This window comes from Nannospalax galili, unplaced genomic scaffold (assembly GCF_000622305.1).
Source record: "Nannospalax galili isolate Female #2095 unplaced genomic scaffold, S.galili_v1.0 scaffold2256, whole genome shotgun sequence".
Taxonomy (NCBI): Eukaryota; Metazoa; Chordata; class Mammalia; order Rodentia; family Spalacidae; genus Nannospalax; species Nannospalax galili.
This window is the reverse complement of record NW_008337390.1, coordinates 39,562-40,109: the sequence shown is the minus strand read 5'-3', so window position 1 is coordinate 40,109 and position 548 is coordinate 39,562.

The following is a 548-nucleotide window of genomic DNA, read 5'->3' as shown; positions in this document are numbered from 1 at the left end:
ATAGTTTTGGAGGATTTTTAAAAACTGAGGTATAACTTAAGATGCAGAAAACTGCACACAAGGCTTAAGTCTCCAGTTTAATGAGTTTTTACACCGTAGGCACATTCAGATGACAACAGAACACTTTCATCTTCTCGGAGGCTCCCCAAGCTCCTTGCTGGTCCACACTCCCCCAAAGGCTACAATTAATCTGGCTTCTGTCAACACAGATTACTTGAAACTTGGGGTTTTATTTTGTTTCTGTATCCCAGGCTGGTCTGGAACTTACTGGTCTGGTCTAGTTCAGGCTAACCTTGACCTCTCAGTCTCTCAGACATCCTCCTATCTCAGCCTCTGAGTACTGGGATTATAGGAGTAAACTGCTATGCTCATCTGCTTTGCTCTAAGAACACTTCCTGGACTGGAGGGATGGCTCAGGGGTTAAGAGCACTTACTGCTCTTGCAGAGGATCTGGGTTCAATTCCCAGCACCCACATGGTGGACCATCCCTAGCTCCAGTTCCCAGGGGGATCTGACTTCCGTAGGCATAGTAGGACATAGCACAGATG